Source organism: Octodon degus, unplaced genomic scaffold, assembly GCF_000260255.1.
Source record: "Octodon degus isolate 3935 unplaced genomic scaffold, OctDeg1.0 scaffold00049, whole genome shotgun sequence".
NCBI lineage: Eukaryota > Metazoa > Chordata > Mammalia > Rodentia > Octodontidae > Octodon > Octodon degus.
Genome location: NW_004524625.1, coordinates 8,854,234 through 8,878,513, shown reverse-complemented (window position 1 = coordinate 8,878,513; position 24,280 = coordinate 8,854,234). Strand labels below are relative to the sequence as shown.

Here is a 24,280-nt window from a genome sequence, read left to right as displayed (position 1 = left end):
ATCTTAGTCACACAGAAGAATAATTAGCCCTTTAATTGTAAGGATTTTTTTTATAATTTTCTTTTATTTTGAAGACTAAGGGGCCATGGAGATGGAGCCTTAGAATAAGTGCTTGCCTGGCAAGCGCAAGGGCCTGAATTCAATCCCCGATTCCACCCCCCCCCCAAAAAAAAAAGAATTTTGAATATGCGTTGGATTCACGTTCTTTGCTTAGTATTGCTTCTATGGTTGGGGGTGTGTTAGAGGTTCCAAATTGAATACTGTATTTTTTTTGGTGCTATCTCTGAAATATATTGTACCTTTCTGTAATGTCTTTGGTAGCATTTTCAATATTCCTTGTTTGTTCATATGTCTATTCTTTAACTATTGGCAAGTGGGCAAACAAAAAAATCAAGGGCCAAATGCCAAGGAACTGAAAAAGGAGGCGCACAGAATAGTCAGGAGGAAAGAGTGATTACTAGAAGTGGGTGAGGTGGTGTGGTATGGAAGTCCTGCCTGGTTCTGTGACAGGATACAGCTCATCCTGGCAATTAGCCCTTGGGATCACTGTCTTGACTTCCCGCCAATTGATGTCTTCCTAATGCTCTGATGTAAACCTGCTGATGCTCCTTGCATAGAGTCAGATGCCAGGGACAGAGACAAGAAGACTTGAAGAGAGTGGATCCCGGGTGGCAATGGAAGACCCAGTGCGGGGGATCCAATGGACGGTTCAGGATGATTCCCAGAATTCTAGCGCAGGACCCAGCGATGAGGGAGAGCCCATTCATGGCATAGGGGAGGACAAAGCAGATCACTTTTCATTGCTTTTTGCAGAAGGGAAGTTTGGGGAAAGTAAGTTTTGTTTTGGAGATGCTGTTGAGTGGCTTTCACTTGTTCACTTAGCAAATCTCAGGCAGGAAGCTCTGTGATGAGGGAAAGTGATTTATTGTGTGGGCTGTCATTCTGTCTCCTAGGAGAGTCCCACAGCAATAATTTCTTAGATTTTAGATAGTACCTATGATCTTGAAGATCTTCCCAAACCGCTGAAAAAGCCTAAACTGATTGTTGTGTTTAAACAAGGCTACATTCAGTCAAGCATGTTTCTATAAAAATGATTAAACTGTAACATATTTTATTGCTTAAATAACATAGATTTAACACATCAGATTGAGTTGAACTATGATGAAATGGAAAAAGCAAGGTCTGAGCCAGACACAATTTAATTAGCACATGAACTGTGTAGTCTACTTGCTGTGAATCCTCGGGTGATGGATACAAGTAATATAATTTCTCTGAATCTCAGCATACTGCTTCGCACACGGGGACATCACTTTACATGTCAAAAGTCCCTGGCACAGGGCAGGGAAGGTAGTAGGGGTACATGAGGTTCAACTAATTTTAAAACTCTCATTCAAAAGAGAGTTAGAAGTAATTTTGAGTTAGAAGTAATTTTTAGTGCTGGATATCAGCTCAATGATTAAAACATGTATAATAAAACTTTGGCTGAGAAGTCCATTTTTAGGTTCTTTGATTGTGACATGCTAACAGACATTTTTATGTTACTTAGTCAAATGCCAAATATTCATTCCGCATGAAATTGGGAGACCAGTGTATTAGCTGTTTACTAATTAATTTTTCCCCAAGAAATAATTACAGTCAGATAAAATGTATTCGAATTTAATCTATTAAATGGAATAAACTTTCTGGAGTAGCACCGTCCCTCAGTTCTCACACTCAATCTGCCAATTAATGAAAATGACTTGGTGTTTTTATCAATTGGCTGAGTGTGAGGATATGTTAGCTTTTATATCACTATTTATTAACTTATTCAGTAACATGAGATTGACTCATGAAAGTTGTTGAGATACTGAAGGTTGTTAGAATTAATTCTAGGCAGAAAAGGCATAAAATTTCCAACATTCTGCTATATGTCATCAGCAAACAGACTAATTAACTAAGACTGCAAGCCAATCCATTTATGGCATAATTAGTGTAGCATTTAGAGATATGAGCAACACCCCACTAATTGGGTTGTGTATTTTTACTGTCAACTTATGTTCTTAAAGTAAGACATACAATTTGCTTCTAAATGAGATTATTTAGGAGTAAGAAAAAGAACCAATAATATTCTAATAAAAAGTTTATTTCATTGGAAAAAACAAAAAAATCTTTAAAAAACATCTACAAGGTAAAAGAAGGCTTCTTATAAACTGGTCTGGAAGGAGGATGCAGAGTAGGAACTCTTGAATTGCCAGAGCCCACTGAAGCTGGAAATGGAATTGCAGCGAGGGCCAACGTTCCCATCATCCCCTTCAGTGCTGCGGGTTTTTGTGGTTGCTCTTGATTGACGTCTCTGTGTCTTTCTGAGCATCTTATCCACTCATTTTCTGTAGACCAGCATTTTCTTTCTCCGTTATCATCCAGAATGTGATGCATTGTGTCACACGCATTCCATGCTATCACTTAGTCATAGCACTATTTGCCCACTTCAGCTAAAACTTTCTTAGACCTCTAACACTAATTTCTCAGGTCTGTATTATTAACAAGATTGGCCCATCTGAGGCCTTCCCATGGCTGTCTGGCTCTGCCAGTGGCCCATCTACTCTAGTCCAAAGGGAGACAGGTGTGGGTGGGTGCTCACGCAGCAGGACTCATGACATGGGATGCACAAGGAGAGGGAAATAGAAAATATAATCAACCCATATGCTCAAAATTGTACTCTGTGTGATTCATTATCCTGTTGACTTTCTAGAATAGAGAAGATAGAAATGAGTTAATGCTGAATATTTGATATGTGAGAAATTGCTTTCAAGCAAGGTAGCCTTCTATTCCACCACCTCAAAGATCACAGGACGGAAGTGCTTGTAGATCAAATGGAGATGTCTGATGGCCTTGGTAAGATTCAAGGAAAATGGAAGTGAGAGGAAAAGATCAGGTAGATTTAGATATGTGGTTCAAAATGCACTTGGGAGGTACCAGTCCTAGCACTTGAATATTTTCTCTTTCTTCCCACTCTTTCTTTTCCTCTCTTCCTCCTTTCCCCTTGCCAGTCTGTCTCACTGAGGGGCTAAATTGAAATTTAAGCAGAAGAGCCTCAGGTTTCAATAAACAGAAGATATCTGGTGCCCAAACACCCATTTCTCGATATGCAGGATGAAGTATCTGTGGCAGAACTGTGCCTTATTAATTAGCCGGATGAACAGTTATAGATTTTATTTGTGTTTGTTGGGCAGAAGATACTTTGGAATGTGATGAATCTTTACTGGGTAATTGAACCTTGCATAACATAGCCATCATCCAGAGGTGGCATAATCATACTTTATTAATTTGCCTTTGCATTCCTTTTTATTTATTAATAGCAGTCTTATTTTCTTCTACATTCTCTTTGTTCTATCCATCTTGATTGTGACTTACGTGTTACTAGCTTGCTATTAATATTTACATATTTTGTAAATTCTAATGTTTTACAAACTGGTTGTTGGCTTCCAGTTTAGATATTGCATTTCTAATGACTTCAGTTAACTTTCTTTAATTTTTGTTGTCTGCTAGAACAGAATGAAAGATTCTCAAATAATAGAGGAAATATACATTACAACTTTTGCGGTGTACACATCAAGATAGAAGCATCCACATAAGTTATCTTCTTAATATTCAACACAGTCCTCAAAACTAGGTACTACTATCAAGTAGAAAACAGAAACCAGGTGAAGTGATGTAATTTGTGCAAAAATTACAAAATGTGAGCAGCTGGGCTAGAATTCAGATGAATTCTATCTTCCTCATGTTAACGACAAACTGAAAGCTCTGTGAGTCTCAGCGCATGGCAGCTAAATGTCTTATATGGCCTTGCATGAGTGCAGACACCTGCTTTCAAGCCTTCCTTGCATTGCGCGGTAGGTGTGTACAGATGGCATTTAGCCCTCACTGAAATCAGTACCTGTAGGGACTCATGTGACATTTATCTCAATAAGTGCAAATGTCCTCTTGCCACAAACTGCAAGCTATTGCCTACTGTATTATTTATTTCTTTCCTGCTTTCTTACCTCAGTTCCTCTCTCCCTTTCTTCTTCCTTCTTTTCCCCAAAATCTTATCATTCACTAGATGATCTTGATGTTCCACCAAGAAGGCCAAGTTATTTAGATAACTTCTGTCTTATTTTTCTTTGCCATTTCTCACTATCCTTGTGTTCCCACTGCTTAACATTTGTAGGAGAGAAAATTATTTCTAAGTGTTATTCAGTTCAAAGGTATAATGATGAGTCTCTTGAGTAATACAAAGAATACAGAATGGTTTCACCTAATGAGGCAGAACATTTGAGTTTCAAGTCTAGAAATGATATCAAAGAAAACTGTTCATGTAACTTGTCAGCTTCTTGGTTCTTTTTGTGCAGACATTCCTAGTTCCTCAGGACATGAAAACGTGTCATTTGAAAGGTGTTAGGTAATTTTCTCTTATTTAGCATGTTTAGTGAGTTTCAGGTGTTACAAAAAGTGGAGCCTACAACTTACATTTTCAGAATTGCAAATGATCTACATAGAACTAGAGGGCAGCAGGGAATCATAAAGTGTAGGTTAGCTGTCATCTTGTATAGTGTACAGTTGCTCCATTTTATATTCTTCAGGTAATAAACTGACAAAATCAATTTGGGAATGATAATGTTAGCAGGATTAATGGAAGACACGGCTTCATGATTTATTTTGTCCAGTGAGTTGAGAATAGGAAAGACACATGACAGGTCTAAACTCCCCCACCCCTGTAGTTTCTCAAAATTCTTTTCCCATTCTGTGCTGATTATCATTCCCTCATTTAATCAACATGCATTTATTTAATCCTGCTACAAATCAGGCCCAATGAAATCACTAAGCACCAAGCTGTCTCTCAAGACAGGTGATATGTATTGGAAGCCACTGCCTTTCTGCCCAGTACTAATTTTGCCTTCTTCCAAAGTGTCCCAGTCTTCTGATTGTGCCTCTTTGTAGATCATCTTCCTCCTCCACTGTTCCTCCATCTTCTCCTCCACTTAATTCTTTTTGTTTCCCTCTTTCATTCCCTTTTTTCCCCTAGACATTTGTTAAGTGACTTAACAAAAATCACTATAAACTTCCTCTTCCAGAGGGTTCATGGTATAAATGGAGACAGACATGTCAAGTCCCAAATTATGAGAAATATTATGTGAAATTCACAGCTTAAATGTCTAAAAATTAGAAACTAAATGGTAATCAACACTACACTGAAAGTCTGTCTTAGCCTGATCTGAATGGTTAATTCACTACACTCTGGAATGATTAAGAATACATAAAAGCAATGGATGATGATAAGGATTCGGAAACAAAAGGAATCCTGACACACTGCTGGTGAGAACATGTACTAGTACAGCCACCACTGAAATCAGCATGGAGGGCCCATAAGAATTCAAAATAAAAAGACCATATAATTCAGATACACTACTTGGCATATGCCTGAAGGAATTAAAGTCGGCATGCTCTATGTTTATCACAGAACGATTCTCAGCAGTGAAGTTATGAAGTCAGCCAAAGTGTTGTGAAGAGGAGAAAGAAAATGGATACATACACTGGAGCGATGTTCAACTACAAAAAAGGATAAACTAATGTCATATGCTGGCAACTGGGTGGAATTGGTGGTCACTGTGTTGGATGAAATAAGCTAAACTGAGAAGGAAAAATATTACATGTTCTTCCTCCTATATGGAATTTAAGGAAAAAAAGAACATGAAAAAGAAGGGGATGGGGAAGGAGGAAGAAAAGGTGACATGGCAAAGAGGGGATGGATGTATACTGTCACAGTATCACACATGCATGTAAAATACACAGTGCTGCCTCAGTTCATAAACAATTTGCTCCATGATTCTGGTCACGAACTACATTGGTCATGAGCTGAGTCAAATGTCCTCATAAAGTTCTGTGTACATAAGGTCAATGCACTCTGAAGCATGTATTAACTATAAAATATGAAACAAAGCATAGTACAGTACACTAGGAGAACAGAGAACACTACAACTTCTGGTATGGAGGGCAGGAATGTGGGTGAGGAGGAGGGTGTTGTTTGGTGGGAGGGTCCTGTCTAAAAGGACAGCAGAGACATGTCCTTCAGGGGTCTCCTCTCCTCTTTGTTTCATAGCTGCAGGGTCCATTTTGATGAAAAATTTGCCTGATGTCACTTGTTTTTTCTCCTGTGTTGCATAACCCTCTAGAAATGAGGCCACCTTCTCATTTATCAGGTTCATCACTCTGTCATTGCAGTTGTGTTGGGGTGGTGCACTCGTCCCATCTTTCCATAGCGGGCTTACTCCATCACTGCTCACCTCTTCCCTGTCCTCCTCCTCCTCCTCAGTGGATGCTCCTCAGGTGCCTTCTGCTGCTCAAGTCCAGCAGGTTCACCCGTCATGAGCTTCTCCTAGTGGTCCTCAGCAAGCTGTTCTGTGTCTGCCCCATCCACCTCCAGACCCATGCTGCTCTTGTCCACAGACACAATGTCCTTCATTGCCTGTGCTTCAGACTCTTCAAGGTCAAGTTCAATGACATCCTGGCCATAGTTTCCTCCAGCCCAAATTTTAGATCTATAGCACGACATCTTCCCATGCTTTGTCTGTGAGTCTGATGCAGTGGAGGACAATGAAATATTTCTTCCTGAACCTTTTCAGAGTTAAGGACATCCCTTCAGTGATATTAAAACACCTGGTAAAGAGCACCTTTGTGTACAGCTTCTTGAATTGCGGAGCACGCACTGGTCCATGAGTTGCAGGAGTGGTGGGGGGAGGAACTTAACCCTTACAACATCATGCTCAGAGTCCATATCATCCACTGAGGCTGGAGGGTGTGCCAGGGCTCTGGCCATCCGAAGGGAGCTCCTTTTAGGCAGTTGTTTGCTGCCAGATATTTCTTAACAGTGGGTGTGAACATCTTGTGCAGCCATCGCATGAACAACTGGCTGCACCTCAAGCTTTCACACTGGCTCTCCATGTGACAGGCAGTCTGGCCTTCTCCACATTCTGTTCTCTGAATGTATGAGGGGTCTGGAAATGGAGAATCAGCAGTGACTTGATCTTCAGATAGGTGCTTGAGTTCATACGGAGCGAAAGGCATCAGTCTGTCCTTCAGGCCTGTGCCTGGCAGTGCCCTTTCCTCCTGTGTCATATAGGCTCTGTCCAGCATCTGCTCTCAGAAAAGCCCTGTTTCCCTTTAGCTGGACACTTGTTGAAAGATGTATCCTTCTGTTCATGAAATCTGTGAATTTTCTTGTACACTTCTGCAGCACCCTCAACAGAAGTGGAAGATTCATCAGGACTCAGGACTCATCACATGGTGGATGACACATCTCTTGAAATATCTGTCCATCTATCTATCATCTATCTATCTATCTATCTATCTATCTATCTATCTATCTATCTATCATCTTTTTGAGACAAGATTTCACTATGCAGTTCAGGTTGAGCTTGAACTCACTTTATAGCCCAGGCTGGACTAAACTCACAGGAAACTTCCTGCCTCGGCCTCCCAAGTGCTGTGATTACAGATGTGCACCACCATGCCCATCCTCTTGTGGGATTCATCAAGCCACCATCTACTGGTTTGAGTTCATCTCTTGTTGCACTATTTGTAAGAAGGCTTTCATTTCAGTAGATCACCACGCACTTTCCTGGCTTTTTCACAGATGATAGCTTCACTACACTCTCACCTGCCAGCTATTTCTCATCATCCGGACTAATTGTGTCCTGTTTGGTTAGCATTCTTTCTCCTTTTTCCACATTAACTCCTTTGATGACATCTTTGTTTTTTCTTTCTTCTTGCTATAATCCTTTTTACAGTTTATAAAAAAATCATTAGAAACAATACAAGTTCATTAAACAAGATGGTAGGAATTCAACAATGGTTGTTTTTACTGCATATTGTCTTCCAGTTAGTTGTTCAGATTACCAGATATAAGCATGCATAATTGTTAAACAAATTAAAAAGAAGAAGAAATTTAAACATTAACTGCTCCTTTCAATAGACCAGCAGAAGTCAGCATTAAAATTATCCAGGCTATCCTGTGTGTATACATATTTTTGCTTTCTTTCTTTGTTCTCTCTCTCTCTCTCTCTCTCTCTCTCTCTCTCTCTCTCTCTCTCCTTTCCTTTGCCCCAGTTGTCCTTCCCTTTGAGCAGTTTCTTTCACTTTCACAGATAGTCTCTAATAAACAGTGTGGGAAAGATTGGCTTGCTACATGCTAAAGGCTAAAATTAGATCCATGTTTATCACCATGCACTAAACTAAAATAAAAATGGATTAAAAATTTAAATGTTGAAACAGGAGCACTAGAGCCAGTGGCCAGGTCCTGTGCCCCACCAGAACTTCCCACCTCCAGCCAACAGTCAAGCCTGGTGTGGAACCCTGTAGTGGAACGCCTGGCAGAGTGGCTAGGAGTGTGATCTAGCCAACTAATACAGAAGCAGAACAGCTTGCCAGTGGGGCACAGTGGGGTCACTTCCCTGGGCTGCAACAGGAAGAAGACAAGCACAGCAGCTAGACCAAAGCCAGGTCAAGCTGGATGAGGTAGAACTTGGTAGATCCGAACATGGTAAGCTGAGACAAACTGCTAGACCCAGATCTATGAAAGCATCCTCTCTCTCTCCCTGGGGAAACAGGTAACATGGGTGAAAGTTTGCCTGGAAGTCTCCAGGTATATCAAAGGGAGGTGACCAGGTAGATTTAAATGCAAACTTCCAACTTTATATCTGCTTAGCTACACAGTCATGATGCTGACCTTATGGGTCTAAAATCAAACTCATTAATTACAAAAGGTTGTCAAGTGCTAAATCTCACTACCCATTATTAGTTATTTATTATTATTTTTTCTGTATTTTAGGGAAGGGTCTACAGGGTGTTCAGGGTCTCACTACTAGATCAGACGCATAGTAATTCTGCTGTTTACAGCCACCCAAGTGCTAGGATTACAGACGTGTGCCATCATACTCAGTATCAATTTCTGTCTCAGCATGCAAACACTTTAATCACCTGAGCTATTTGTACAGCCCTCCCAACTACCCATTAATAGTGATAGCAATTGTAATACCATAAATACAAAACTTCAAACAGCCTTAACTGCATAAGCTCCCTTGGGTAATAATAGTGGTAGGCGCTAAGGTAACTACTACACCAAGGCTCTACACCAAAGATCAGAAGACAGAGCTACACAAAATGACAAAGAGATGGAGCAAAATTCAGTCCCAGGCCCTGAGCCGTACCATGACAAATGCAGGAGATACTAGCATAGAAGAAATTGGAATCCACACTCTTGAAATCTCTGAAATAATAGTGCTTGAAGCAAAAAAACAACTGCAGAAAGGAATAGAAGATATCATCTCAGAAATAATCATTGAAGTAAAAAAAGAAATGATAACTATAATGAAAGAATTCCTAAGTGCTTCTAAAGAAGACACTGATAAAAAATAGAGGAGAATAGAAAAATGATGGAATCCTTGAATGAGCAATATAGGAAAGAAACAGAATGCATGAAACAGATTCAGAGATATACAGGAAATTAAAACCTCCATCACAAGCTGACAAAACTGTTTCAATGAAAGTGAAGATAGAGTTTCAGATCTTTTTTTCCCTGAAGCCTGTATCCCCATTCACAATACAGACGAGGCACAAGCCTGAGCTGAGGTGTATATGGGGCAAATTTACTCTTCCTACTTTTTCTAAATGATCAGTGTAAAACATGGTAAGCAACAGGAGGCAAGAGTTTCAGATCTTGAAGACACCATTGCAGCTAGTGAAAAGGTAAGAAAGGATCTCTTAAAAATAACTAGGAAGCTGGAAAAAATAATTCAACATCTGCAAGATGATGCTAAGGTGAACAACGTAAGACTAATAAACATCAATGAGAAAGAAGGAGTCAATACAAATGATATGAAAAGAATATAGGCAGAAATAATAGCAGAAAAATTCCCAAGCATGGGGAAACAATCTGACATTCAGATAACCGAAGCATATAGAACTCCAAATAACATCAACCCAATTACAACCACACCCAGGCATATAATATTCAAAATCCAAGAAATCCAGCACAAGAACAATGTAATAAAACCACTAGAGCAAAGAAACAGATGACATTTAAAGAAAAACTGTGCATAATAATGGCAAATTTTTGTTCAGAAACAATCAAGTCAAGAAGAGCATGGAGCAAAGAACTTCAAGTCCTCCATGAAAACAAATTACAGCCCAGACTACTATACCCTGCAAACTCTGTTTCAAGCTTGATGAAGAAGTGAAATACTTCCACGACAAAGAACAACTGAAGAATTTCATGACAACAAAGTCAACCCTACACAGACTACTAAAAGATATTTTAGAAAGAGTCCAAAATGATCACAACACCACAAATGAGAATGGAAAGAACCCACTAAATAGGGCAAACAGTTAAACACAGGAGAACAAGGGGAATACAACAGTAGGAAATTAACATGTCAATCATAAGTCAATGCATCTCAATAATAATCATCAGTGTAAATGGACTCAATTTACCAAATAAAGGAAATAGACTGGCAGACTGGTTTAGGAAGCAAAATGCAGCAATATGTTGTATAAAAGAATCACACATAACTCATGAAGAAATTCATAGGCTGAAAGTCAAAGGATGGCAAATGATAGTACATGCCCCAGCGTCTCAGAAAAAAGCAGGGGTAGCATTCCTGTTCTCAAACAGTCTCAAGTTCAAACCAAGAATGATCAAATGAAATAAAGAAGGCCACCACATACTGGTTAGGGGAGAAATACAAGAGGAAGATGTAATAGTCATAAATACATACACACCAAACACAGGATCACCCGTCTATGAGACAAATCCTAATGGACATGAAAAGTCTAATATCCGATACCACAATCTTAACAGGAGACCTTACACACCCTTATACCAAAAAGATAGGTCAAGGAGACAAAAAAATCAGCAAAGAAGTAGGGGAACTGAACCAGAATGTGGAACAAATGGACTTAGTGGACATATATAGAGTGTTCCACTCAACCACAGCACATTCTTTTAAGCTGCCCATGGGAAATTTTCTAAAATAGACCACATACTAGCCCATAGGTCATGCTTAAGTATATGCAAAACCCAGAAATTAACTCATGCATATTATCTGATTACAGTACAATGAAATTGGAAATAAATGACAAAAGAAACCACAAAAACCCATAAGCACATGGAAATTAAACAACACCCTCCTCAGCAACCAATCGGTTACAGATGAAATTAAAGAAATTAAACCATATCTGCAATTCAGTGAAATTTCAAGCACAATTTATGGGAATTTATGGGATGAAATGAAAGCAATTCTTAGTGGAAAATTTATAGTTGTGAATTCACACATTAGGAAAACAGAATGGGAACAAAGAAATACCCTAATGCTGCAACTCAAACGTCTAGCAAAAAGAAGAGCAAACCAAACCCAAAGCCCAAAGGCGGGAGGAAATTATAAAGATTAGAGTAAAATTAATGCTATCAAGACAAAGAAAACAATACAAAGAATTAACGAATCAAAAAGCTGGTTCTAAGTGATAGATGATGTAGAGTGTGCCTAAGGAGAGTCACATGGAGAGGAAACATTCTCTCAGGCTTTCACAGAGAGCAAATTCGTCAAGCAATGGCTGTGACTCATCTACATGTCTGACTCTGATAAAGGATCTACAAACTGCGGTACAGGGTTTCAGGATAAATATTGAGGGGATTAGACTGACCTTATCAGATACAAAAAAGCTACATTTCTTGTTATATAGGTCTCGCTTTATCTAGGTGTTAACCATCCAGCAGAAAAGTTTAAAAACGAGATATAAAAAGTAAAGCCATATTTATATGCTGAGCTGTAAAAGGCTCAAGTCAACGACTTCTGACATTGCCAGTCTTATGGAAAACTCAGTACTATTATGGACTACTGGTCTATATTGGAATATTTTGATGAATTCAAGCATCTATAATATTTAAATTACAGTGGAATACCCTTCTCTGACAAAACTAAACAAAAACAGAGGATACAAATGAACAAGCATTTTGTATCTGTATATACAAAATAGTTAGGATAGATATGCAGCTACTTTCTCTTAATTTAATGAATAGAAAGATTTGTACTAATAGTGTTTGTGGACATGATATCATGTCTGCATCTTGTACAGTGAATAACCATTAAGACAATGAAATGCAATGTATTAATTATTGAAAGTGTCCTACTAATCATTTTTGAAAGTCTCATTGCTATTTGCTTTTCAATAAAACTATTTAAAAAACTTGGTTGTTTGAATGATTTTGAAATAAAATTGGTAAGCCCCTAGCTAAACTCATTAAAGAGAAGAAAGAAAAACCCCTGAAAGTTAAGCAATAAGGAATAAAAAGGGTAAAATTACCACAGACCCTGTGGAAATTCAGAAGATCATCAATAACTATTTTGAGAATCTGTATTCTAACAGAATTGAAGACACAGAAGCAATGGCCAGATTCCTAGAAAGGTACAAATTGCCAAAACTGTATCAAGAAGATATAAGAACTCTCAATAACCTAATAACAGCCAATGAAATACAAAATGATTTAAAAACCCTACTGAAAAAGAAAAGCCCAGGTCCTGATGGATTCACAGCTAAATTCTCCAAGACATTTACAGATGATATAATCCCAATATGCATCAAACTCTTCAATGAAATTGAATAGGAAAAAATTCTCCCAAAACAATTCCTGGAGGCAAGTGTTATAGTTATACCAAAAGCAGAGAAAGATACAGCTAAAAAAGAGAACTATAGGCACATCTCTCTCATGAACATATATGTGAAAATCCTCATTAAAATCCTAGCAAATAGAATACAGCAGATCATCAAGAAGATTATACACAATGACCAGGTAGGATTCATCCCAGGGATACAAGGATGGTTCAACATATGCAAATTTATAAATGTAATACACTGTATTAATGGAGCTGAATGCAAAAACCTCATCATCATCTAATTGATGCAGAAAAGTCTTTTGACAAAGTCTAACACTCATTCATGTTCAAAGTCCTACAGAAAATTGGACTAGATGGTCTCTACCTCAAACTGATAGGATCCATTTATGAAAATTCTGCTACTAACATAATTCTAAATAGGCTAAAACTGAAAGCCTTTAGTCTCAGATCAGGTACAAATAAGGATGTCCTGTATCACCACTGATATTCAATATAGTTGTGGAACCAGGAACTAGAGCCATTAGACAAGAGAGTGAAATAAATGGAATAAGAATAGGTAAAGAAGAAGTTAAACTATCTTTATTTGCAGATGATATGATACTTTACTTGGAAGACGAAAAAACTCCACTAAGAATCTCTTAGAATTAATAAAAAAATTCAGTAGCATAGAACGATACAAAGTCAATACCCAAAAGTCAATAACATTCCTCTACACAGATAACAAACACACTGAGAAGGAAATTAGAGAAACAATACCTTTTGCAATAGCATCATGGAAAATTAAATATTTAGGAATTGATCTCACTAAAGAAGTAAAAGATCTCTTCAATGAAAATTTCAGTACTCTGCAAAAAGAAATTGTAGAGGATTTCTGAAAATGGAAAGATATTCTCTGCTCCTGGATAGGAAGAATTGTGAAGATGGCCATACTCCCAAAATTTCTGTACAGATTTAATGAAATCCCTATCAAAATAGCATTCCTGGAAATTTATTTGGAACAAGAAAAGACCTAGAATGGCAGAGGCAATCCTGGACAAAAAAGACAAGGCAGGAGGCACTATAATTCCTTACTTGAAATTATACTACAGGGTACAGTGGATAAAATCAGCACGGCATTAGCAATAAAATAGACCTGAGGATCAATGGAATAGATTTAAAGATGCAACTGCAAACACATTCAGCCATCTTATCTTTGAGAACGGGGCCAAACATATTTACTGGAAGAAAGATAGTCTCTTTAACAAATGGTGCTGGGAAAACTGGCTCTCCACACGATGAAAACTAAAACTTGACCCAGGTCTGTCACCATGCACTAAACTAGAGTCAAAATGAAATAAAGATCTAAACATTAAAACAGAAACACTAAATCTTCTGGAAGAGAAAATAGGAGGTAACCTTGAAAATATATCGGTAGGCAAACAGTTCACAAAGAAAAATCAACTGCATGGGTAATACTTGAGAGAAGTAACAACTGAGACCTCCTCTTATTGAGAAGTTTTTGCACATCAAAAGAAATTACTAACAGAGTGAAAAGACAACCCATAATTTTGGAAAAATTGTTAACTAATAAGCACTCAGAGAAAGGTCTTCTCTCTAGAATTTATAAAGAACTACAAACATTAGGGTCACAAAATTTTAAGACCCGATCCAGAAATGGGCATCTGAGATGAACACACACTTCTCAGAGGAAGAAATAAGAAGCAAATAAATACAGGAGAAAATGCTCCATATCACTAGCCATTTGTGAAATGCAAATTAATACAACACCGAGATACCATCTCACTCACAAAGCATGGCTATCATTAAGAAATCAACCAGCAACACGTGGTGAAGAGGCTGGGGGATAAAAGGAACACTTTTTCACTGCTTATGGGAATGTACATTGGTGCAACCATTATGGAGATCAGTGTGGAGACTCCTTAAAAAACTAGGACTGGAAATCCCATTCAAACCAGCTATCCCCCTACTGGGAATTTTCCCGGAGGATCTGAAAACATCATATCATAGTGATATATGTGTACCTATGTTTATAGCAGCACAATTTGTGATAGCCAAATCTTGGAAACAACCAAGATGCCTGTCATCTGAGTAATGGATGAAAAAGTTGTGGTATTTTTATACAATAGAGTATCACTCAAGTATAAAGTATGATAAATTTGACGCCTTCATATTTGAGTGGATGCCACTTGAAGATATACTCATAAGTGAAACAAACCAGACCCACATGTGTAAATATCGTATCGTCTCCCTAACACAAGAACTCAAAAGAAGAAATACAAATAGAAAGGTATAACACAATTAAAAGGAAAGTGAGATCTTGAGGATTAGATAATGAAAAGAGGGCAAGGAGAAAAGCTGGGAAACATGACAGGGGCAAAGCCATACATTTATATGTACGAGATGGGTAAATCAATGACCCTGAGAACTATCAGCAGCTTGTTGAAGCTAGCAGTTACCTGGTAGGATTCTCACTCTGGCTAACTGTTTATGCTGGTATCTGTGAACTAAGCAAATACACTGAGGATAGCAATGTGTAATACTGGAGCCATGCTTAAAATGCCTATCATTTTGGTCTTTTAAATGCATACTGCTTTTAATGTCATATCAATTATTGCTATACTCTTTTTAAAGAAAGTGTTTTTAAAAATTAATAAAAGAAAACAAGAGAATAAAAATGTCATAGGATTGTCTGCAGCAATTTTGTATATCGTTTGATTTCTAAATTTTTGTATAAAATGTGTAAATGTTTTTTTCGCATTCTGTAGGCACTTAAAGTTTAGAATATCCATGGTGGTTGGAAAATAGCAGTTCCCGTTTATGTCTAAGGTGTTTGATATTCACAAAGATAGTGATGTTAAGCCCTACTGCCTCTGTTACAGGGTAATAATTTCATTAAGCTTCTCTTCTGGATATTTAACAACTAAAGTTTGCAGACCAAAAACTAGAGAAATAGAGGGGCTACAAGAATAGTCAATATTTTTGCTCCAGCCCTTCGAGGTCAGTGGGGACACAGGACATAAGGGACCCCATGCTGTGACGTTGTGTAACTCAGAAAGTGATTGACTATGTATAATGTGCATAGGGAGAGTAACCCAGAGATAAGGTAAAAATCTCTTACCTTTCATAGAGAGCAAATTGGTCAAGCAATGGCCATGACTCATCCAGATGGCTGACACTCACAAAAGATCTACAAGGTCTTTTGTACATGCTGTACATGGTTACAGGGTAAAACCTGAGGGGATTTGGCTGACTTTGTTGATACAAAAGTTACATCTTTAGTTTTACAGGTCTTGCTTTAACTTGGTGTTAGCCATCCAACAGAAAAGTACAAAAATGGGGTATAAAAAGTAGTGTCATATTAATATGCTGAGCTGTAAAAGGCTCAAGTCAACAACTTCTGACAATGGCCAGTTCTGCTGATAACCAACTACTAGTATGGTATATTGGACTACAATGGATTATTTTGCTGAATTCAAGTACCTATATTTGAACTGGCATCAAGTATGAAAAGGCCCTTTAAAGTCTTCTCCAAATACAGCTTCTCTAACAGCAATGGAACACCCATCTCTGACAAAACAAAACAAAAAAAGGGGATATAAATAAAGGACCATTTTGTAGTAAAAAATATAGATATGCATATACAAAATACATAGAATAGATATACAGCTACTTAGTGCAATAAGAAGAAAGGTTTGTACTAATATTGTTTAGACAAGATATCATGTCTGCATCTTGTCCTCTGAATAACTACTATGAAGACAACAATGTACAATGTATTAATTATTGTAACTGTCCTACTAACCTGTTTCAGTGCTATTTTATTTTCTCAGTGAAATGAATAAAAAATTAAAAAAAAAAACAGAAACACTAAATCTACTGGAGGAGAATGAGGTAGAAATCTTGAGGACATAGGGGTAGGCAGAGTTCATGAACAACAAACCAAGAAACAGGGGGAATTCATTGTTGGACTTCTCGTCTTGTATCTCATGTATATGGTGCCCACATTTTGCTGCTATTTCCTTCAGTGGTTAACTTCTTCAGTACCTTCTTATCTCTGCTTTTACCCTGTACTTCCTTGTCAACTTCGTTCTTGCCTTGCACATTCCTCTTGCCTTGATTACATTCTGCACTTTTACCACCTAGCTTGTGATGCCTGTCTGGAGCCATGCTGGGCTGAACAGCACTGCACCCTGCTGTATGTACTAAAAGCAGACAAAGAAGCCTCTCGGAGATTGTGCATGGGTCTGCCTGTGCCATGATCTCAGCCAGAGAAAGCCATGACCTGTGTTGGGGGGTGGAGCGTGAGATGTCCAGGTCAGTGTTCATGCAGGAAAATGGCTGTGGTCACTCTCATCACTTCATGCAGGATTCAGCAATGGAAGCAAGAGTTTGCTGAATGTGTCTGTTCTTCAATCAAACTGTTCATGAACAGAAGGTTCATGAAGAGAGACATTATTGTGCCATAGCAAAACCAATTGTTCTGTACAGTTACTATGCAATTACAAAAATATTATGAACTACTTCCAAATCACCTTTATATTTTTCAGAGTACCTTGTGTATATTGTAAGAACAGTAAAGGACTCCTGAATTTACATTTTTTATGTATTTGGTACAGAGTCTCACTACATAGCTTGGGCTCACAGTGCTCCTCCTGTTTTTAGCATTCCAAGGGCTGGTATTATAGGCATGCAACACCACGTTGGGTCTCAGTGGCTGACTCAGTGTGCCAGGGGGTGGGAACAGTGCCATGCGCTGTATTGGAAATTAAACCCCAGTCTCTGTGCTTGCCTTAGTCCACTTAGTCCACTGAGCTATCTCACCAGCCCCTGAACTTATATTTCATGCATCAAAACACTGAAAATTATGCAAGACCCTAGATCATGACCTAAACCTTAGTTTCTTGCTGACTTCTTTTTCTATTTTTGTTCTTTCTCCTACCTTATGATAAAAATAACTAACTTACTATCCACTTATTGTGTTTCAAATGTGCTAAGAAAATATCTGAATTTTATAGATGATTAATTGAAGCATTGAGTAACATCTGAGCAAAATCACAATCCTATAAAGTAGAAAAAGCTTAGATTTGATTCTGCAATTTGAGTTCCCATTCATGATTCTGCATAGCATGGTGTGCTAGATACCAAGTAAGGGGTCTAAAGTCAAGTAGCCTTGGCTGCTTCCCATAAATTTGAGTAAGTTAATTTGAGTTCTAGTTTCCTGAAAAATTAGGATAGTAATATTTACTTAGATGGTTGATAAGTATTAAATTAAAAAAATCATCACAGGCCTGTCACCAAAAATGCTACCTCCTTTCCTGACTCCTTGCAGACCAGTATTCCATGAGAATGGGACCCACTGTGTCTTACTGGGGAATAAGTGTTTTGTACCAGGGTGGAAAATTTTGTAGAGCATAGGGGGAAGAGAGTAATGTAGCTGTGAGGGAGACTCTGCGGCTTTGGACCCCTAATGATCGTACTCTAGAATTAGAAATAGTCTGCCATTGTCATCTTCTGCATGAGTCTTTAATATATGTTGCATCAGAAAATGGAGTAGAACTTTTATCTATGGCTCATACATTCTCAATCTCCTTAACATTTCTTGAGAAAAGTTGAGAGATGACAGGGGATAGCATAGTTTTTCTTGCTCCAGGCGCAGACTGGGGCTCAGTCCTGGTAAGCAAGGCTCCGAGCTCTCGGTGGGCTCAGAGTTCCCTTGGGAGCTGCTTCTCGGGTTGCTGCTTCCTTCTCTGTTGCCTGGCTCTCTTCCTGCTTCAGCATTTTCTTTTCTACTTGATTCTGACAGGAAAGTGCAGACCTTTATGACTTCAAGGTGTTGCCAATTACTATGAAATGTAATATTCTTAAGTAAGGAATTAGAATAAAGACCATTCTTTCAGAAACTTAGGAAATTCTCAGGGAGTTTCGGCTCCAGAACTGACTTTTTCCTCTGACATAAAGGCTACAAGTCCTGCTGCTTTGACTCTAAGTAGTGAAAGCCAGACCTACTTTTCCCAGACCTACTCTTCAATGAAACCAAGTCAATAATGGAAAGAAGAAAGATAAGAATTAGAATTCGTGTCTAATTTCCTGATGATAATATAATGTATCTCAAGGGACCAAAATGTTTTTCTGTGGACTTTCATGATACTTTAATGATGCTTACCCTCTATACTTCTCAAAATGTTTTAAAATGTATAAATATGCAAAATCATAGGGGAGAACAATTATAGTGAAGTGGAGTACTTCAAATATGTCTTTCCATGTATCAACCTGTAAATAATTTTAAGTAGTATACTGGAAAGCAATGGGTGAGTCTTGGTTAGTAGGGTGTTAAAACACAGCTTTACCGTTAGGATTTTAATGAATACTAGAGGGAGAACTAACTGGTCAATATCTGTAGACAAGGAGACTGTGATTCAGTGAGATTAGAGACTAGTCAAAGCAGTTAAAGCACTATTGTAACCTGAAACTAATGGTTTGTGTAAGTGATACTCTACACATTTGCAATGGCTATCATTTTTATATGAAAATATTTGCCTTTCTTTCGTGATCAAATGACATGGATTGGATGTAGTTATGAATTTTTTATATTTATAATTTAAAGAAAGGCTGAATTTTAGTTAGAGGTAACTAAAAATAAGATCAATTCTGATTTCTCATTATGGCCCATAGACACCAAAAATCTCTATGTATCATATTAGTGGTCCACAAACTTTGTCCTAGAACTTCCGGTCAGCTGTCTTCTCTCCTGTCCTCTTTACTAGGCCACTACCATCTGATCTCTGGTTCTTTCTCACTGGCACAGGGATTTGTCTAAATATCTTGGATTACCACCAAAGTAAGGATAAAGTAGCGTATGCATGGATAATTGAGATGAGCTGTCAATTTTGCTTGAGGCTACAAAATCATGTAATAAAATGGTGCTTTCCTATCCTTGTCATTTCTTCCTTAAAAAAAAAAAAAAAGAAAACCAGCAACAATTATTTGAAGAGTAGGAGAAGGAAGACAGCCATTGCAGATGGAACATAAGGACCAGATAACTCATGGTGACTTTCCAGATGAACATGAATATGCAGATTTCAAGCTTATGATGCTCAAAAGACCTGAAGGTTCTTTTCCCACTCTCTTTGTATCTTAGTGCTACATTCTTATGATTCTAATTAGGTTTTGCTCCCGTATGTGCTCACATTTCAGTTATGAAGGCATGTATGTCAATTTCAACAGTAGGAAAAATGCCTTCTCATCCCATGGACCATTTGATTCTGTTGATGTAGCAGTGGCAGGCAGGGGTGTCTACACCTCAGTGTTCAGTGTGTTGCATTGCTACAGAAGTTGTGTGAGCTGGCAGCCCTGTATCTCTGACATCCACTGAACATGCCCTGGATGGTGCAAGCTTCAGCTTTTCTCAGTTAGCATTGACAAAACGCTGTGCCCTACATTACTAGAGTTTGGCTTAGTACGTTGTATTCCTCAGAGTGTGGTGTCCTGAACAAAGGAGCTAATAGTTCTACTTCACATGTGTGTAGAGTCGCTTCTCTGTGTGACAATGTCCAAACCCTCAACCATGGTGCCTTGCACGTGGGTGGCAGAGTCTGGTTTCTGCTTGTTCTTCCATTTCCCTTCTGAAGCTCCTTCATGTGCACACTGAGACTGCTCAACGGAGTGCTCAGAACCGCAGACACACAGGTCATTTCACCCTCTGTGCTTCTGGCCGTATTATTTCCACTGGCTAGAATTCATTCAGCCACTCTTTTCTGGGCAACACACAGTTTTGCTCAAATTGCACCTTATACAATTAAATGTTTTTGTAAATCTTTCCTTTGTATTTGCGAGAAGAGTTGGGCAATTTCTTTTCTGAGTTCTCATGCCACTATGTCCAGTATTCACCTATTGTTGGTAGAATTTGTTCATTCCTTTTAGCATGTGTTTGCTAAAGATCTGCTCAGTTTGGGGCTCTAAGTCCAGGCACTGATGAATGCAGTGGGCACCTCCAGTATTTTGGGTTTATAGCCTCACAAACATTTGGCATCATTATACCTTGTGCCCGTTTCTTACCACCAACTCAAATAAGGGATACAGCCAGCTTTTTTCTTAATTTTCCCTCAAGCAACTCATAAGAACATTTAAGTTGTAATGGACTTTATTTATAGAGTTTTTGTATTGCAGACATTGAAAATTTAATATTAAAGGTCTTTCCAAAAAGTTCTTTTTCACTTCACTAATGAAAAGTGACCAAATTTCTTAGTAAGTTCCAAATCTTTGTTAAGCCAGTCATTTTTGTTTCTCTGAGACAGAATAACATTTTAAGTGTTCACAATAATTTTGCCAGAACAATTTAATTTTTCATTTTCTTAGTCACTTCCAGGCACACTCTCCAGAAGCAATAACTAGCTGAAGCAGGCTATTTACAAACTGTCACCTTAGGCTGGGTGTGGTGATGCACCCTATAATCCTAGTGCTTATGAGGTTGAGGCAGCAGGACTGCTGAGAGTTTCAGATGAGCCTGTGCTATGCAGTGAATTCAAGACCAGCTTGAACTACATAGTGAGATCCTGTCTCAAAAAAGAAAAAACAAACAAGAAAAGCATCATCCAATGTGTCTTATTCTCTAGTAATACAGAAAAAGAGAGGATGCCCTACACACTCATCAGTGCCTGGAGTTTGAGCCCCAAACTGAGCAGATCTTTACCAAACACACCTTAAAAGAATGAATTATTTATACCATCAGTATGTGAATACTGGACATAGCAGTGTGAGAACACAGTAAAGAAGTTGCCAACTCTTCCTGTAAATATAAAGGAAAGATGTACAAAGACTTCTTTAATGCATGAGGGGCAGTTTGAACAAAATTGTGTGTTGGTCAGAAAAGAGCAGGATGAAGGAATCCTAGCCAGTGGAAATTATTAATGGAAAGGAGGAGTGAAGTAAGGAATGTTTTTCTCCATGAATATGATTCATTCATGTCATTCAGTATTTTAGAAGGTAGAAGCTTTAGTAGTGATAATATAAAATTCTGCTATAATTCAATGCAATATATTTGTGTATCATTTGTAGCTTTATAGATTGTCCATGTCTACTGAGTCAATAATAAAGGACTAACAGACTGTGCAAAGATGAATTTAGCTTTACTAACACTTAATCACCTGGGGTGATTTGCTGAATCAGACCAAGGTCATCCAATCTGTAGATTTTTTTCTGTAGGCTGGAAGCTAGGAACCTGAAGTAGAAATCTTGACCTCCAGCCTGCTGATTTTGTAATTACTTGGCTCTGTTTCCTGGCTCATGTGTTGTCCCTTCTTCCTCTCTTTTCTTTTGTGGTGCTGGAGATCAAGTCCACAGTTTCACATGTGTTAGGTAAGTTCTCAACCACTGAGCTATATCTGTAGCCCAAGGGTTTCTGATCTTATCATAATCTGTCTGCTGTCTTCTTTCTGCTTTAGGATCATGTGTCTTCATAAATCATTTCTTTTTATCCATACTTGGATCCATAATTACATAGAAAATAAATAATACTAAACTTTTTTTTTGGTGGTACCAGGAATTGAACTCAGGACCTCACACTTGCCAGGCAGGCAGTCATTCTACTGAGCCATCTCCCCGACCCTACTAAACTCTTGTAGTGAATTGCAATGGCAAGGAGCACAAGTAAAAACTCAACAACAGTGGAAAAACTTTAGTTCTCAATCTAAAAGAGTTTTATAGAAAATATTTTAAAGACAGCTGCAATCAGAAACTACAGCTGTGCCCTTTGTGGTCACTATTCTTTGTAACAATGAGAAGGGAGAGGCAATCTCATCTGCCTGGTCACAAAGCTCACAATCTTCTGATGGTTTTTTTGTGCTTCAGAGATCAGAAAATTGTTTTATTATTGTTGTGAATAGTAACATGAATTCAATAATCAAGGCTATGTATCAAGGGATCACTGTGTCCATACGCTCTTCAGGTCCTAGTGACACAAATAGCCAAAGCCCCTGCTCTTCGGAAGTCTACATTCAGAATTACATTATAAATCAGGAAGGGCATGATAACCCTGAAACTTATCTCATGTCACCATCACCTCTTCTTCCTCTTGTTTAGAAAAGCAAAGAAAAACAAAACAATGCAGCCCAGAGAAGAGATTTTAGCAGGGAGAAGGTGATTTTAAATAAGATATGGCAGAAATAATCCTTCAATATAATAGAAAATCTTGATACTGAAGAAAGGAAACAAACGTTGCCTACATCTCTAAGTGAAGATCTGTGGACTTCTGAAATATACTTGTGCCTGGGAGACTGACTGAGTATGGCTTTCTCCCTTTCTAGAGGAATAAAGATCGTATCTAATGTTTTCTACCAGATTTTTTCATTCTAATAAACTGAATAAATGTGAATACAACTCCATATTTTCTCCCAAGCATCTGTTTTTAGTAAAAGCTCCAGTGCACCCATCAGTCCCATTTTCAGCCTCCTGTTCTCTTCAAGGTATCAGCTGGGCCTCTGAGCTCAGTTTCCTACACAGTGCAGAATAATGTTTTGGAATGCAATTCTAAGGGAAATGTGAGGGAACCACCAAAAGGCAGGGGAACTAATGATGTGGACGGACCTAAACTTGCTCGCTGTGTCTCCTCTGCTCACTCACTGCCATTTGCCTTTAGAGGGTGACAACCTTACTTAAGGATCTTATCAGTGTTTTGAACCAAAATTTTAGCAAATATGTCAAAGAAAAATGACATTACTGGAGAGGTTCTCACAAAAATCATCCTTAAAATGCAACTGCAAAGTTTTCTTCCTCTAAGCTTCTCCTGCATCATGCATCTGTTCTTTCCTAATGTTTGCTTCTGTAGAGGAGATCACACTTGCTACCCAACACATACAAGGTGGACAACGGCTGCTACTGCTAAGTTTTCCTGACCTCATGCCAGTTGAACTGAACCAGGAAAGGAGTACAGTTTTATTTTTGTGTTCCAGAATTTGGCATGCAGAAATTACTAAAAAGATGCCTAATTAATAAATGAATTATCAAGAATATTAGCATTTCTTCAAGGCGCACTTTTTGTTAGTTTAATTGGCTGGTGTATATTTTCTCTAGTACCCCTTTGAATCTTAAGTATTATCACATATGGAAAAACAGACAGGGAAGTTAAGTGACTTGCACTTAGGTCACATAAGACTTCAGAGAAAAGGAGGTCAAATCACATAGGCCTGTTCTTTCTCTACTGAGATCTCCGTTAGCCACCAGTTGCCATTTGTAGCAGCTGTAGCATATTTCTGAGCACCAAGGTTTGTCCCAATTGAACCAAACTATCTAACATAATAAGATTCTAATACAACAATGTACAATATTGAAATATGTGCAGCAGTTACAGATTCTACCCTCCCAAAGTCCTTTATTGGTAAAAGGTAGCTGTATTAGGTCACATTTACCTAGTGTTTTCTCTAAAATAGGCCACTTTAAGTCCTAGCCCAGGTCCGGTGAGTGTGTGGAGAGCTTCCTGCTATCCTGCGCCGGCGGGACCAGTCCCAGCCCAGGCGCAGCGTGGGCCAGACCCTCTCCCGCCCCCTTGGGCCGCCCCCACTCCTCCCTCCCAGTAGGAATTTCTGCCGACTTCCGGGAAC

The 24,280-nt window shown here is 38.4% G+C and overlaps 1 non-coding gene across 1 annotated transcript; it reads right to left on the bottom strand.

Annotated features, from left to right (window-relative positions):
- Positions 1–9,597: 9,597 nt before the first annotated feature.
- On the bottom strand, positions 9,598–9,720 carry LOC111817134. Its single transcript, XR_002821397.1, has one exon. It is a non-coding gene; the product is annotated as a small nucleolar RNA SNORA51 (small nucleolar RNA).
- Between the last annotated feature and the right edge of the window lie 14,560 nt (positions 9,721–24,280).